Below are 17,304 nucleotides of genomic sequence, written 5' to 3' on the forward strand. Positions count from 1 at the left end.
TTTATTCATCATCTTCTTCATCATTACCTTCCATTATCATCATCATTATCATCATTTTCATCGTCATCTCTTCATCATCATCTTCTTCTTCTTCTTCGTTTTTTATCTTCCGTCTTAGATCTGTTGTGACACTATTTATACGAATTGTTCATATTATACGAACACTTTGTTCGTATTTGTAATAATCAATATTTATTCATCATCTTCTTCATCATTACCTTCCATTATTATTATCATCATCATCCTTTTAATCGTCATCTCTTCATTATCCCTTCGTTTTTTATCTTCCGTCTTAGACCTGTTGTGACAATATTCATCGCAATCCATTTCAGTGGTCTGTTTATTTTTATTTTTTCCATATTGTTCTGTTTTAAGCATTTTCTCTTTCACTCTATTCTTTCCTATTGCTTCTTGGTTAATATGAATACGTAAGTATTCAAAATCCATCCTTTGTTCGATTTTTTTTTTTTTATTTCTAGCTTACACCCGATTGGTTGCCTACTAATCACAAAAATTTCGTTTTATTTATTTATTTTTATATTTCCATATTATATTTTTGCCAAATCTGTTGGAAATGAAATAATTCTAATTGTAAATTATCTTCTATGTCTGTTACTATGACTACGTCATCTTTAATTCAATTTCTTTTTTTTTTTTAAAGGATAAAAACCTAAACAAATAATTATGAAGAGATCAAATGTACTACCGAGTACCTAGAAAATGTCTGTGCAAAACTTTTCAAGAAAACATACACTTGAATGAAATGAATTCTCTTCTCACGCATGTACGAAAATATTCATTGTTTTATTTATAAAATTATAACTAACTAATAAAAAGGTGTATTAATATATTTTAATAATTTTCATTATTATTTTAGAATTTTTAAAATTTAAAGTTGTTTTTAGACGATTATATAGAAATATAATTAATTTTATAATTCTAATGTTTTCTTTCTTTTTTGTTTTTGTCCTTGTGATACATTAATTGTGACAACCGTCCTACTATAGGGCGCTAACAGTTAAGATTTAATTGTAGTATCTGTTCTTGCAAGAAAAACATAAATTTCGACAACGAATTCGGTTATCTATTCATTTGAACAGATAACATTTGATTTCACAATTCAATAATTGTGAACAATACATTTATATTTTTCAAGTAAATAGATGGCGCTTGTGTAGCTCTATATCGTTACGTGATATAAGGAGTTAAATGATACTTTTTCTTTGGCGGGGGGGGGAGGACATTATTGGAATTCTGCATTTTTTTTTTAACGAATAAACTAACAGGGGAGAGGAAACGAGATTTTACGAACGTGTGTTAAATTAATTGTCCTTTAAGGCCAGTAAAACAAAAACAGAAAGCTGTTATATTAGAGTGAAGGGGTTAGGCTTGGAGACTGCATCAAACGTGTCTCGTGAGTATTTAACTGGCGCGCGACATTTTCATTCGGGACACGCATGGTGTGAATAATTTCATACGTCGCTTTCGTGATGCAAACCTTTCGCACACACACACACACACAGACACATACACGCAGACCGACGTGTACATGGAAAGACAGCAATAAAAACATATCGATTTCAGATGTTTATTTGGATAATATTCCGAGCAACTTGACGATGCTCGGAAATCGAAGCTGTCTGTGAGATTCTAAAAAAACAATATTTAAAGGACGACAAAAATAAGTTTACTAAGAAAAAAAAAAAAAAAGAAAGATAGATAGGGCTAAAAACGGTCTCGCCTACTCCCTATATACGGGAATAAAACCTATACTCCTTATACGGGAATAAAAAGGCGTTAGCTGATTATTTAAATAAATAAATAAAAAATCAGCTAATGCCGTCTATTCCCGTAGGGACAGTTTTAGTCCTATCTAACCTTTGGAGACTATACAGGCATTGGTGAAGAGAGGCGACTGACAAGTGTCTCCATCTCGTGGTCCCTAATCCTAATACTATGTTTACTGTCAGGAAAGAATTTTATAAACAAGTATCCTATGATTAGGGTATTAAATTGGTAACGTACTGGCATAATCACTTGACAATATCAAGAAAGAAAATTGGAAAAAAAAAATTTACGCAGCCGACAGGATTCGAACCTGTGCGGGAATATCCCAATGGATTTCAAGTCCATCGCCTTAACCACTCGGCCACGACTGCCACTTGTTTGATCCCCTTATTATGAGGTTTTCTTCGCTAATAAATTTTTTTAATATTTAATTTATTTGTACAAATAAATCATGTTTAGCATTAATGTATAGATCTTGAATGTGGCTTCCGACCACGAAAGATTTCTCCTTTTTTTTAAATTAACTATATATATATATATATTTTTTTTTTTTTTTTTTTTTTTTTTTTACATAGATGCTATAGTGTTCTATAGATCAACCCTGGAATGTTGTCAAGCTACTTCAGGCCTTCAGTAAGTGGGATGGTAGCCTTCCATCGAACGATGAAATTCATAAGGATATTAATAATCAATAAAATAAGTGGGGTTGGTTTTCATTGTCTCTTGTGTTTCACCTCAACATAGGTTAAAATCACGTGGCTTAAAATCCTAGACCTGCGATTACCCAAAATAATTTGTTTGATGCCATACGTTTAGAAAATTTCCTTTATTTCGGTAGACTTTTTTATTTCTAAAATTAGTATTTTTAATGTCTTAATGTTATATAAAATTTCAAACGTGACGTTATTTGAACTCATAAAAAAATTATTTGTTTTAGAAAATTTGCATAACATAAATTGGTGATTGCTTCTGTACTTAGTGAAGTAAATATGAACGAGTAAAATTCCTTTATATATTATAATCTTCAAATAAGTTATTAGTACATTGTATTGTATTTTGTGCTACAATAAAATGGCGATGGGCGGTAGATGGCGTTGGTGTAGTTGCGGTAAGCTGTAGTTGGTGGATTGAGTGGTGGAGTCAGAGTTGTACACTGGATGCCCTCCCTCGATGAGTCTTAGGACTCCTGGAAGGTCACGTAATAATAATAAGAATAATAATTTTATATATATACATTCTACTTATTTTTTATATACTTGTACAATAAATTTATACTTCATAAATTGTGTTATATACTTAATTTATTGCTCTTTTTTCCACACACACACACACACACACACACACACAAAAAAAAAAAAAACATTATCGCACCCTGAAGCAGCAGTGTTACATTTTAGATGCCATTTCCAATGACACCGCTACCATCAACATAGAACGCCATCTACCGCCTACTATTACCACCAACAGTATTTTTTGTTTTTAAATTGGGTGTTGACATAGTCAATTTGGATGTGTTCAGGATAAAATACCAGAGTGTGGTATTTTAAAAAAAATAATAAAATTAAAAATAAAAAAAATTAAAACTGCTATCAGCGTATGAGATCGGCTAACGCCTTTCATTAAAAATGTTTTCTGCTAGGAAATAATCAGTACAATACCTCTTCCAACCTCCCCCCATAAAAAAAAAAAAAACTACTTTATTTACTTACGTATATTTGTTTAACAAAATTTTGATATTTCGTTAGAGCATCCATAATAAAACGAACTGCACTATTTTTAATTAAAACGTTGGTTTTTACTTATTTTTTTTCTTTTTTTTTTTATATTGTTGTAAAACAATTTGAGCACATTTAACTAATACGCCCATTAATGAAAAAATAAATACTATATATATATATATATATATATATATATATATATATATATATATATATATATATATATATATATATATATATATATATATATATATATATATATATATATATATATATATATATATATATTACAAATATATCATATAATATTATAAATAAGTAGAATGTGTGTTTAAATCGACGTGGTGTATCCTGATTGTAATGCCTAAGTCTATCTTTGGATTGGATAATAACGGGGAGAGCGCGTACGCAGTCCCCAACTACCAAAAATATCACGCCCCATCTATTCCACTTTGGGAAAGTGGCAGGGGTCAGCTAACTCGTAGTGCAATGAGAAAGCCTCCCCCTGGAGGAGCACCCTAGCTGATCAGTGCAGTCCCAGCGCCAGGTAAGTATGCTCTACCTTATAGTCCTTATAAGGACTGGCTTAAAGGGGCGAAGAAAGAATGCTTTTCATCTTCCCCGTTATCTGAAGAGGACAGTGTAGGGATAAGGTGTTATTGAGCTATTAAAGCTCTGATCATGGCAGGAGGATTACAGCAATAGCCAAGCCTCAGTTAGAACTTCATTGGTTACAGCATTGCCATCCATTACCCTCAAAAGGGTATTGGATTGACAATTGACATTTATGACTTTAGGGATGAAGCAAAATGCTTTTCATATTCTGCGCTATCTGTTGTAGGTACAGTGAAGGTAAAATTTATGAGCAGTTTGCTCGCCCTGAATGGGCATGGAGATTATGCATCGCTATAGGAGGCTAATATAGCTTTTGGTCTTCTATATTTGAATATGTCCGTTGGATCGTATGCTGCAGCTTGCTGAACCAAATCGTTGGGATGTGTGGACGTCTTTAAGAAAAACTTGGATGCTAAGGATTGTAGAAAAGAGAAAATATAGGGAATATTTGTGTCTTTGTGGAGTTGATTGTTTCTAACATACCACGGGACGTTCAGAATCATTCTCAAGCACTTGTTCTGCACTCGCTGTATTTTGATAATGTTAGCATTAGAGGTGTGGCTCCAGGCCGGAGAGGCATAGGTGATTATAGGACGAATCGTCATCTGGTATAGTTGCAATTTGATTCTGTTGCTGAGCTTGCTATTTCTATTAATTAGCGGATAGATCTCAGTTATGGCTTTAGATGCCTTTCTGCACGCAGACTAAGTGTGCTGATTGAAAGATAGCTTTTTGTCGAGAATCACACCCAGGTAATTTGTTTCTGTCTGCCAGGGAATTTTAGTATTGAATAGTAACACATCTCCTACGGGAGACATTGGCCTTTTTGAGAAAAGAACGGCTGAGCTTTTCTGGGGGGTTGACTTCCAATCTCCACTTAGAGAACCAACCCTCCAGCTTTAGAATGTTTTCTTGAAGCTTTCTGGTAATGAAATGGGGTTTGAGAGATCTGGTTAGTATTGCCGTATCGTCCGCATACAGGGCCACAATGGAAGTCATCGGATTGTGTGGGATGTCTGAGATGTATATAGAGAACAGCAATGGAGCCAATAGAGATCCCTGCGGCACTCCAGCAAAGATGTGGCGCTGGGAGGATGTAGAACCGTTGATTTTTACTTGCATTGATCTATTCTGAAGATATGAATTGAATTAAATGAACCATTTTTAGTGAGGTACTGGCTGAGATAAGGTTGTGCAGGAGTCCAAAATGCCAGATTTTGTCGAATGCTTTGGATAAGTCTAGGAAAACAGCGCCTGTGCACTGGTGCCAGTAGTAGCTGGTGGTGATGTATTCGACAATTCTGTGGATTTGCTGGGTAGTACTATGGTGTTGCCTAAAACCAAACTGTTATTTAGGGAGGATGTTTAGGTCATTTACTGAGGTTTGGAGTCGTGAGAGGATGACCTTCTCTGCAACCTTACCCAGATTTGAGATAAGACTGATTGGACGATAATTTTGCGGTAGGTGTGGGTCTTTGTCTGGCTTATGTATAGGAATTACGTCAGCCAGTTTCCAGGTGGAAGGAAAATAGTGAAATCTTAAAATTGCATTTATTATACTGGTCACGTGTACTACTGCTTTTCGGGGCAGAAGTTTGATCACCCGATTAGTAATGCCGTCTGGCCCAGGAGCTTTTTTGTTCTTTAATTTTTTAATAATGTCATATAACTCAGCAAGTGATGTTGGAGCAATACGGTCAGTGCTGGAGATAGGAAGTTTGAGTGAGTGTTCTGACCTTGCTGTGAATCTTATATATGTGATCAAAGTCAAGGTTTTCATACGAAGGCCTGCATTGCTCCTCTAAGTTGTGTGCTATAACTTCTGCTTTGTATACATCTGTGTGAGCAAGGCCCTGGTCAGAGAATATTGGTGAAAGGGATCTGTCTTTGTTTTTGATATTTTTCAGTAGTCCCCAGATGGAGTGATCAATAGGTGAAATGGAGGATAACTTTTCATCCTATACTTGGTCTCTATGGGCTTTGAGTGCATCTCTTACTGCCCCATTTAATCTGTTTAGATTTATTTTATCTTGTGGTGCACACGTGTTACGGTATCTTTTCTTTTTGTCTGTGATCAAGTTCATGATGTCTTCAAGCAAACGATCTTGCTTGCGGGAAGATTTGTAGGAGGAAGCTACCTTTATAGCAGAATTAATTTGTTGTGTGAGATTTGTAACTGCAGTTTCTACGTATGTGAGGAACAGGTCCAATATAATCCTCCAGTGCTGCTGACAGTCTTTCCCATGCAATGTAGGAGTGAGAAAGAGGACACAGGTATTCTTGACTTCCCAGCTGTAGTAGAATTGGATTGTGATCCGATGATAGTTCATCCATAGATATGATGCTGAATTGAAGTTTAATATCCTGCAGGACAGCTATATCCAGGATGTCGACAGTGCCGAACGTACTGAGATGAGTTGGTTCGGTGGGGCCTGCCACAACAGCGTTGCTTGATCCTAAATAATTGTAAAGGATGCAACCATTCTTGTTTGTGGTTGTACAATTCCACGCAGGATGCTTGGAATTCAGATCCCCGGCAATAACGGTGGGCTCTCTGATGCCTAAGATGGCATTTAGATCAGAGTGAAGTAGAGATTTTTGGGGAGGGTTGTAAGCTGAGAAGATTTTCAGTTTGCCAGTGGAGCTGATGACTACTTCCACTCCTGTGATCTCAAGGTTAGTGGTTGAGGGAATGCTCACAGAGTGGTGCTTAATGTAGTTTTTAATGAAGATGGCAGTGCCACTGCCTCTGTAGAGTAGTCTGTCATTTCTGTATAGGTGATAGCCCCTTATTGCAGGATTGTCTGAGGGTTTTAAATGAGTGTCACTGATTAAAATAACATCTGGTTGATACCTAGATGTGAGGTGTCGGAGTTCCAGAATTTTGTTTTTAAGGCCATTTGCGTTCTACGCAACTATCTGAAGAGATGCTGGAATGAGTTTGTTACTGTTCATTTATGAGAGCTGTGAGGATGACCTGTGTTTCACGAAGAAATCTTTTAGTGGAGGTTTCAGTAGGGTTTGATAGGCTGAAATATTGTAGCATGTTTGCTAGTGAGGCCGTAATAACAGCTGTTAGGTTTTTAGGTGCTGCTGGTTGATTTTGTTCTGGAATTGGTCTAATTTTACGGGTCACATCGGCATAACTTCTTGTTTGCTTTCGGGTGTCTCTATTATTGGAGGTCTCCGACTGTGGCCGCTGAGTCTCCGGTTTTGATGTCTGCGCCTCTGGTGTTCTTGTACTGAAGGAGGAGGGCTGATTGATTGCCTCCATCCGCCTGTTCTTTGGGTGCTGAGTACATCCTTTGTAGTTCGCGGGATGATGGCCACTGCAGTTGGCACATTTGGCCGAGGTAGTCCTCGGCTTTGTGCAGGTATTGGTTGGGTGGCTGTCTCCACATTTTAAACATCTATATTCCGCTCTGCATAGATTCTGGGCATGGCCAAACTTCTGGCACCTGTGGCACTGCTCAGAAGATGATCTTTTACGGAGTGGTTGCGGTGTGACGATGAGACCACAGACTGTTTTTAAGTTGTAAATATCCTTGTATATTTTATGAATCTCAACAAGGACTATTGGCATGGGAGTCTTGTCTGCTTTGTACATTCTGCTGACTTTGACTGGACGCAGATCCTGAGAATTTAGGTCAGCAGCTATTTCTGCTATGTCAATGTCTTCACAGACACCACGAAGGACCACTTTTAAGTTTTTTTCGGAGCTGAGCGCAAAGGTATGATACTGGATGCCTCTGTCGTCCAGTTCTTTGGTCAACCTTCTATAGTCTGTCATTGTTGCTGGCTGGATCTTTATGCCTTCATCCATGTTTTTGGCCTTAATGAAGCCAATATGCAAATTGGACATTGTGGATCTTAAAGCTGCCCACTTATGCTTTTTTCTAAGGATGATCGGAGGCACCTTTTCTTTGGGAGAAATAGCGGTGTCTGAACCTTGAGAATCCTGTTCCATTTCACTATTGTCATTGTGTGGTTCATCTGTTGTTCTTCGCTTTTTGCGTGCACGCACTTCTACAAAGTCTGAAGGAGTAGAAGGCACCGATTCTAAATGATCTTCAGCGACAACGTCTGAGACACACTCGGGTGGAAACGTGTCATACAATTTCACTTTTCCCGGCCAATTATCACTCAGCAGCTTTCCCAGTCTGAGGAATTCCTTGTATACATCCTCGAACCTGGTTTCATTCACAAGTTTTGCCATTTCAAGACACAGATGGAGGAAGAGTAGAGATTTCTCAGGCGTCCCGAGCAAGTAAAGATAATCCTATGGACTTTTGAGGGTCCACTAGCAAATCCCGTAGACCCTCTTAGGTGTCTACCAGCAATAAAATGTCACTATAAGAAACAAACAAAGGCGATACTAACGGCTGTAGACCTAGCGTATCGTCCTTATAATTACAAATGACTTACCTGGATAAAGCACTATGGAAAATAAAGTGGCTGTTTATGGTAGCAAGCAATTAACTACTATTACTAATGAATAAGCATAAATATAAATCCCTAAAAACATATCAATCAAATTCACAATTCATCATCGATAATACACGACACTAACGCACGAGCCGCCATCTGTTCATTCACTCAAAAACTGTTCTTAATGATGTGAGGGAGGAATCAAAAGTCCTTTTTAGGACTTCCTAGGTAACAAATCACTCAAAAATTGAAGATTAGATCGGATAGCCATAAAATAGTATGAGTAAAAGTAAATGGTGTATGTAATAATTTTTTTAATTTATTTAAAAAATATTTTAAACATTTAAGTATTTTGTTAAATTTAAATATATAATTATAAATAACATAATATTGTATAAAGAACTCTTTCAAAATATATACTAATATTTAAATTAATTAAGCAATTTTATTCTTTAAAATTTGATCTTTTTTATTAATAATATTGTCTTTTTTTCCCTTAATTTTTTGGTTCTGTTTCTCTCACAAAAGGAATACCGACTTTGAGTAAAAAAACAAATTATTATTTTTCAAATTATTAGCAATATAATTCTCCACTAGCATATTCTCCACAAAAATCATTACACATTGAGGTACTAAATTAGCACGATTGAAGCATTTATTCACTTGTAGAGATCCAGAGATATATAACCGCAGTCCATTACATGCTGCCATCTGCTGGTCAGTCTTTAAAATGGTGAACTTCGCAAGTAGCCATGTAAAACATTGTCAATTTTCGACCATTTCCTTCGTGTATACTCTTTGTGAATGGAATTTCTTTCTGTAATCCGACAGTCACTCCCTTATAATAATTTTTGAATTTAGTACATCTAATATACACATTCGTTTTTATTTTTTAAAAAAAAATGTTTTATTCCTATCGAATGGCAAATATAAAAGTGATGTGGAAGAAATTCTCCACATTTGCTTTATTTTATAATTGCTTCCATAATTGCTAACACTTTACATTCAGTCTACGAATAACTGCAGTCTCTCTCATTCGTTTTATCAATTTATAACCATTAAACCCAGAACCGTCACCATCGTACTGGTGAGCTAACAAATTCCTCCGAGTATGGTCTTGTTTTCTAGTTTCCATTCCTACTGTGGCTTTTATTTATTTATTTTGATTTTTTTTGCTTGTATTTAATGCATACTGGGTTTTGTTATTCAGCCATGAATAAAAAAAATACAATGTTTTTTTATTTATTTATTTTAAATGAATGTTTTTCTTTTTGCATTCTCCCCCCTATACACACATTCTGGGGTTTCCCCTGAAGCCACTTGTTTCATGAGCTAACTTCCTAATTCTCTCTCTCTCTCTCTCTCTCTCTCTCTCCTTCCTTCCTTTTCTTTCTAGGGGAAGTTGAAGTATGCAGTCGTGACCGAGTGGTTAAAGCGATGGACTTGAAATCCATTGGAGGTATTCCCGCCCAGGTTCGAATCCTGTTGGCTGCGTTATTTTTTATTATGATGATATTTTATAATATAATAACAGCTGAGATGGATAAAGGAATTGGCTGCACGATGATTCTGTAAAAACATTCGACTAAATGTCACATAGCACTCTGTTAGGCAAATTAGAATAAATGGGGATTGATAGGACACTGGTTCTGTGCTGGGACCATTGCTGTTTAATTTGTATATAAATGATCATCAGTTGTTTGCTGATGATAAGAAAATTAGATAGAGTAATAGTTAATCAAGGCGATGTGGAGAGCTTGCAAGATGATTTCAATAGGCTGTCAGTATGGGCAAAAGTTAATGGGTGTCAGTTTAACGTCGAGAAATGTTAAGTTATGCATTTTGGGATAAATAGATTACAAGCCATGTCATTGATGGTAATGTACTCCAAGAAATAGAGGAAGCTAGAGATTTAGGGATGGTAGTAGACAGAGAGTTAAAGTTTAGAGGCCATATTGCTAAGGTAGCCCATAACATTACTTGACTTGTGAAGAACACATTAACAAGTGGAGATAAGGAGGTTGTTATTTCCCTTTATAAGGGAAATAACGACTTCCTTATGTTGTTATTTCCCTTATGGGAAATAACAACTTCCTATATGTCCACATCTGGATTACTGTGCTCAAGTCTGGTCCCCTGGGTTTCTTGGGGATGTGCAAGCGGTGGAGAGGATTCAGAAGCGAGTGACCAAGATGGTGAGTGGCCTGTGGAATGTTCCCTAAGAGGACAGAATGAGGGTGTGTGGATTGCAGAAGTTGGTTGATAAGAGAAAACGAAGGGACATGACAGAGACATTTAAGTTGCTTAAAGGGTTTTATAAGACAGATGCAGGGGAAATGTTTCAGCAGAAGTTGAATAAAGGTGTGGTTAGTAGGAGTGTGAGGATTAGATTTTTTGCTTGGAGAGTTGTGAATGAATGGAAAGGGTTGCCAGAATCAGTAGTGAGTGCTTTTTCTCTTAATGGGTTCAAGGAGAGGTATGGTAGATTGTGTGGATAGATTGGGTCTTCCGCGATGAGTCTTCGGACTCCATGGAGGGTCCGTATATTAATAATTATAAATTCTTCTCATTTGCTTTCCAGGTTTATAATTATATTAGGTAGCAGTGGTGGCTCGTGGCTTGAAATCATGGGGTGCTGCAACTAAGCATGTTTGCCAATGAGGTAGTGATGACTGTTTTCATGTTTGGAAGAATTTGATCTTGCTGGATATCTTTAGATCGGCGGACTACTTCGGCGTATGTCGTGCTTCGAAGGTGGCTTTCCAGACTGTTGGTATTTTCCACTTGTGAGAGCTGGTATTTTGTTGTCTTTTGTTGGGTGTCAGGCAACTGGGAAGCCGTCGGATCTGGTGCCTGTGGGCAGGGTTGAGAGATCTGTTTCCTTTTGTTGTCTATTTTATTCTTAGGGTAGTGACTGCAGCCTCTGTAGTTTGCCGCGTGGGGGGCCCCGCAGTTCGCGCATTTGGCTGGTGAGGTCCTGGGTTTTGAGCAGGTTGCTGTGGGGTGGTTTTGTCCACATTTAAGGCATTTGTAATCTGCTCTGCAGAGTTTCTGTGCGTGTCCGTACTTCCGACATCTGTGGCACTGGCCGGACGAGGCTCTTTTCCTTAGTGCTTCAGTTGTGATTTTCAGACCACAGATCGTTGTTATGTTGTATATGTTCTTGTGTGTGTTGGGTATCTCAACGAGTACTAGGGGCATTGGACTCTTGTCAGCACGTAACATTCTGCTAACTTTGACAGGTGGGAGATCGTGGAGGAAGAGGTCTTCAGTAATTTCATCTGTGCAGATGTTTTCTGTTACTCCCCTGAGTACAACTTATAGGTTTTTCTCCGACTTCAGTGAGTAAGTATGATATTTAATATCTGACTCATCCATGGTTTTTGTGAGGAGTCTGTAGTCGCCTACTGTGGTAGGCTGGATTTTAACTCCGTCGTCTACGTTTTTTGCCCATGAATAGGCAATTTGGTGGTTTTGCATAATAGGCCTGAGGGCCGTCCATTGTTCTTTTTCCCATAGAACAATTGGAGGAACTTTTTCATTGTTGGGTGTGGGTAGATCAGTGTTGGGGGGTATCTTCTTCCATCCCCTCGTTTACCTGAGTCTCCGCTGTTTTACGTTTTTTCCGAGCATGGGTTTCTGCATCATGTTTTGGAGTGGGACAGAGATTATCAGGTTCATCTTCCCTTCTTCCCCTGGTGTTGAGTTATCCCCTTCTGTGGTGTCATCTGTCGCTGAATATAGGTTTAGAAACCTTGGCCACTCTACCTCAAATTTCTTCAACAGTTGTCCTTATAAGGACTGGCTTAAAGGGGCGAAGCAAGAATGCTTTTCATCTTCCCCGTTATCTGTAGAGGACATTGTGGGGATAAGGTGTTATTGAGCTATTAAAGCTCTGATCATGCCAGGAGGGTAAGAGCAATAGCCGAGCCTCAGTTAGAACTTCATTGGCTACAGCATTGCCATCCATTACCCTCAAAAGGGTATATATGTATATATATATGGTGGTCCGCTCATCTAATGAACAGTCGTATCCTCTTCAACAGTTAGAATTTCCCGGTTCCAAATCGACATCAGTTATCTTTTTTTTTTTTTTTCCAGATCGGAAATCATAGACAAACAAGTAAACGAAACAATGCTTAGAATATCCAAAACTATCGCCATAAAATGCGATGAAAATTCTATCAACGTCCACCGCCCCTACCTAATTTCCGAATGTTGGACGTTCCAAAACTTACAAATTAAGCCACGCCTCCGGCCATGTAGCGACCACAAATGCCCTAATTTGGCAGATGCAACCTTAACATAGCCCACAAAGTTCCGACGATGATCAGATGATGACCGAAACTGTCCACACCCCGTAAACCCTTGTCCCAGTTTTCCACATAAGGATACCCTTCCCCTTCGTTCCCCCCTCTCCCTCCCCACAACAAAATAATATATATATATATATATATATATATATATTATTAATAGTAACTCGGGTTGCCAAACTTATTTCCCGCGTTCCAAGCACACCCCCGTGTTCTCCCCCCCCCCGTTTACAAACAACCTTCAGCAGGAGCTTGGATTTAGAAGGCATCTTTAAACCAAAAACAAGGTATATACAAAATGTTTTCCACATTTTTATTCTGCCATAATTGCCTTCTATACTCGTCCTTAATGCCCTAATATATATATATACCCTTTTTTTAGTTTTAGCCAATGTATTAAAATAAGGGACACTCCTAAACAAAAACAGGCTACAATAGCCGTTAATTATATTAACATTGATAGAATTTTTCTGGAATAATAGAAAACACGAATTCAGGAAAGACTATCTCATATTAAAAAGCATTCAAGGGGGGGGGGGGGATCCTCACTTCCCAGTTTTAAATGTTTATTTGACGCAAATACCCTTAAAACCATACGGAAGGCTTTAAAGAAGTCTAACAATATTTCAGGCAACTTACTTAATTCCTTCCCTACTTCGGGATCACGGGTCATGCTGGCCCCTGCGCGGAGGTTGTGCCCAACTGGTATTTTTCACTTAGTAAACAAATCAAAAAATTTAAACCAGAGGGAATGGTTATAGTAAAATTAAAATCAGAAGCAGTATACTGGGAATTTTTCCAGCTCTCCAGATGTGATAAGACAAATTTAGATACAAACATGGAAATCCTATTCCGAAACATCAGGAATAGCTGGAGACAGCCGTTTCACAGGGATTTAGCATGGCGATCAACTCCCTGTGAAACTGATCAAGTTCCGCAATAGAAGAAGTCTGTGCGACGCCTTCTGTGACGTCTGCCAGAGCGTCGAAAGGGTGGGACACTTCTTTTGCTTTTGTCCCCCCCCCCCGCCCAACGTGTCTGGCAAAGGCTAAGTACAGTGTTGGGAATCCCGACGCTGAAACTGGAGGAGGTCGTACGTCTGCAATTCCCCCCTCCGGTCAGAAAAATCCAAAACTTCATAATTCTTCTGAACAACGTGATCAAGTATCACATCTGGAAAGTGCGGAAAAAGTCCCAGATACGGGACGAAAGCGTAATCTACGCAAGAGTCATAAGCGGGCTCTATATCTAATCTGCCAAAGTTTCTAGCCCAAAGGCATCTCCTAGGGGATTACAAATTTATAAACAAATGGTGCACACCACCCATAATATGTTTCCTTATACAGAGGCAATTAAAACCCTGTCTCTTCCTATAAGGTAATCCACAGGTCTTACAGTTCAACAAACAGGAAGGGGTCTGCCGGAGAACCCGAGCAGCGAAGACTTACGTCGAAACGGTGCAGCTCCTTAGGCGCTGCGTCACTCGGGCCAGGTTCCTCCCCCAAATCTTTATTCTCAGGTTTCCCTCCTCCCCCTCAGTCGCTCTTCAAAACAATGGATCCCCCTTTAATTCGGCACTAAGCTAATTAGTCAAGTTCCAAAATTCAACTCTCTTTATTATTTACGTTTTAATTGTTTTCCGTTTCTCGTTTCAATAGGTGTTAGGAGATGACATCTTCAGACACCTGGTTTAAGCTACGGGGTAAAGTAAAGTACGTTTAAAGTTTTTTTTTACAACAGGTGAGAAGAGATGACATGTACGGACCTTTTAGCCACAACCTCTTGGTTACATAGCTAAACAGGTTGACTGAGGCCTCTTTATTATCTCTTACTCTCATATTCTACCTTTCGTTCTCTTCCCCTCTTACTACCTGCTGACCCTCAGCACTCTTTATACGCCAAAAGATGATGAGAGACATGAACTCCCATTCTTGCTCTCTACTGATAAAAGTAGTTTGATGAGATGAGATATGATATTTGTTTTCTTGCATGTTTTCCATCCGTGCAAAACATGAAAAATAAAATATAAAACGATGCGAAGGAAATATATCCATATCCACTAAATCCACACTATAAACTGATTTTGGGAGGTGCTCGAAGCTTGCTCCACCTTTTCTGCGAGTTGCCTGGTGTGGTACAACATTCGTCCCCTCAAGTTTTTTTTTCAGTCCTAATAAAATAAAATAAAAATCTATATACCGTGTGTTCGTGAATTAAGAATTAGAATCATTTAGAATTAAGACCCTGGATTATCATTAATTTTTGTTTTATAAAACAACTTTTGGCCATAGCGAAGCTTATTTACAATCTATAATGATTTGTCATGATTGAAATAAGATGAGTTCAAACATACGATTTTATTATGGAAATACTACAGTTTTATTGCTGCTCATGTGCGACAGTGTCTGGCAGTCCAAGGAACAGAAAATACCCATCCGATGATGGTCTGAAACAGTCTACTGATACGAGAAGACAAAGGAAAGCCATGAATCGTGGAGTGTAATAGATAGGCCACAACTGTTATTATATGGCAGCGCAGTATCCTCTGAGACATAATTCACTGCTGCCATCTATGAGTCACTAACGAAACGAATGCTTGTATTTACTATATTTAAATACAGAACTGGCGCATGCCCCTGAACTTCAGCAATATAAACGAAAACTACGTGCACACAGGTGTTAAAACAGTCACGTGAATGTGGATCATATTATTGTCGATTTATGAAGTTGATTCAAATGAATGATGAAGATCCTCCAGGTGTACATTTCCCTTTATCAAAAAAAAAAAAAAGTTTAAAATGTTATAAATGTAAAAATGAGTTTATAATTATTTACCGCACATACTGAGATCCAACTACATCACAAAAATATTAAGATGCAATCAGTTCAACTTATATTTAGTGGAAACAATTATGTGTAATCACTTGACTTGCATTGATGCTAGTGTTTTATTTCATCCGATCTCCAATGAAACTAAAGTTTTATTCACGTTTTTGGTGAATTTTTTTCCAATAAATGTTATATTTTTTTATTTTATTTAGTTATATATACGCATATACACACATATTTACATATACGCATATAGAGATATATTTTATTATATATCTTTATAAATATAATATATTATATTTATAAAAATAAAATATCTTATATTATTTGTAATATAATATATTATAATATTTAAATAAAAGTAAATATTTAAAAAAAGAAAAAAAAAATATTTTTTTTAAATAATTTTAGATTTAATCATATTCTGCAAGTTTCTCGTCTATCTAAGATGCGGGCTAAGACTGGAGAAGAAAAGAAATCAATCAATGGTGGAGACGAATGATACACACTGAATTAAATTATATATGTATGCGAAGTTTCATCCTTTAAGTCCTTATAAGGACTGGCTTAAAGGGGCGAAGCAAGAATGCTTTTCACCTTCCCCGTTATCTGTAGAGGGCAGTGTAGGGATAAGGTGTTACTGAGCTATTAAAGCTCTGATCATGGCAGGAGGATAACAGCAATAGCCGAGCCTCAGTTAGAACTTCATTGGCTACAGATTGCTATACATTACCCTCCAAGGGTATGGATTTCCTAATTATTCCTCGCGAAGTTTCATACCAGATGTAGTTCTATTATAAAAAAATATATGTAATATAAAATATGGTGTTTTGTGATTATTTTAATTTTTTTTTATCAATTTAAGGTATTTTTCAATATTCTTAAAAATCTTTTATTATCCTAAAATTCCATTAATTTTATATATTTAATTTTATATTTCTATGTTTTTTTGATCAACGATTAGAAAAAAAATGATATATTATATTGGTAATATTACCATTTAGATCTGTAAATGGTTCTCAGTGGGTTTGCATATTTCGTGTTTTATTATTTATTTATTTTGTTGTTGTTGTTGTTGCATGGTACCTCTATTTTAAGAATATTTTAAAATTTAATTTAAACTTGCAACGACAATATTTTAAAATCGTCGTTTTTGTGTTTAAAGTATAAAAAATAGCCTATCTTAATTTTAATAATATATGTACGTATGAACTCATAAATACAAAACAAGAATAATTCAGCAAAAAAAAAAAAAACACTTTGGCAGCGGTGGGATTCGAACCCACGCCTCATTGAGACTGGTGCCTAAAACCAGCGCCTTAGACCACTCGGCCACGCTACCTTGTGTGACATTGCTTCATTAACACAAAACAGTTCGTTGTTAGCCCATTTTGCTTAACGTCGTACATATATATATATATATATATAAAGAAGATTATTTTTTTACCATGTTGTGGATGAGTTTTCATTGAATTAATCTATTTTATGTTTCTAAATTTGTTTACGTTAACTGAAAGAGTGTTTTTAGAATAGTTAACTCCCTAACTACGTCAGAATGCGTCGTTTAGATAAATGACATACTCTTAGCAATAATACGTCAGTTCCTGATGTAT

The 17,304-nt window shown here is 36.9% G+C and overlaps 3 non-coding genes across 3 annotated transcripts; all 3 read right to left on the reverse strand.

The window, feature by feature from the left end:
- Nucleotides 1-2,077: 2,077 nt before the first annotated feature.
- Nucleotides 2,078-2,159, reverse strand: TRNAS-UGA (transfer RNA serine (anticodon UGA)). The gene has a single exon. It is a non-coding gene; the product is annotated as a tRNA-Ser (tRNA).
- A 1,738-nt stretch (nucleotides 2,160-3,897) lies between these two features.
- On the reverse strand, nucleotides 3,898-4,061 carry LOC150100129 (U1 spliceosomal RNA). Its single transcript, XR_016549304.1, has one exon. It is a non-coding gene; the product is annotated as a U1 spliceosomal RNA (small nuclear RNA).
- A 12,891-nt stretch (nucleotides 4,062-16,952) lies between these two features.
- TRNAL-UAG (transfer RNA leucine (anticodon UAG)) lies at nucleotides 16,953-17,033 on the reverse strand. The gene has a single exon. It is a non-coding gene; the product is annotated as a tRNA-Leu (tRNA).
- Between the last annotated feature and the right edge of the window lie 271 nt (nucleotides 17,034-17,304).

The sequence above is a fragment of the Typopeltis vanoorti genome, chromosome 13, assembly GCF_054136105.1.
Source record: "Typopeltis vanoorti isolate ZY-2024b chromosome 13, IOZ_Tvanoo_1.0, whole genome shotgun sequence".
Classification (NCBI taxonomy): domain Eukaryota; kingdom Metazoa; phylum Arthropoda; class Arachnida; order Uropygi; family Thelyphonidae; genus Typopeltis; species Typopeltis vanoorti.